Genomic DNA, 261 nt, shown 5'->3' with positions numbered 1-261 from the left:
CAAAAACAAGTAGTGCCTCACAAAACACTATATGAAATAAGATCATCACAAACAAGCGCAGTTGACGACAATTTCCAGTTCCATTCTAGCAAATAAAACTGCTTTAGTTTTCCCTGAAATTGAAATGCAAATAGAGAACGGTTGCTGTGACGCTAGACAATGCACGTTATCTAACACTGAAAGCATTGGGTTCACGTTTTAATCTGAACCTGGAAAGCATTGTTTTTCTTTGAAAATATGCCTGGATTTAAAATAGATCGG

Source organism: Penaeus monodon, chromosome 21 (genome assembly GCF_015228065.2).
Source record: "Penaeus monodon isolate SGIC_2016 chromosome 21, NSTDA_Pmon_1, whole genome shotgun sequence".
Lineage (NCBI taxonomy): Eukaryota > Metazoa > Arthropoda > Malacostraca > Decapoda > Penaeidae > Penaeus > Penaeus monodon.
The sequence above is the reverse complement of the archived record's forward strand: the minus strand, read 5'-3'. Positions refer to the sequence as shown.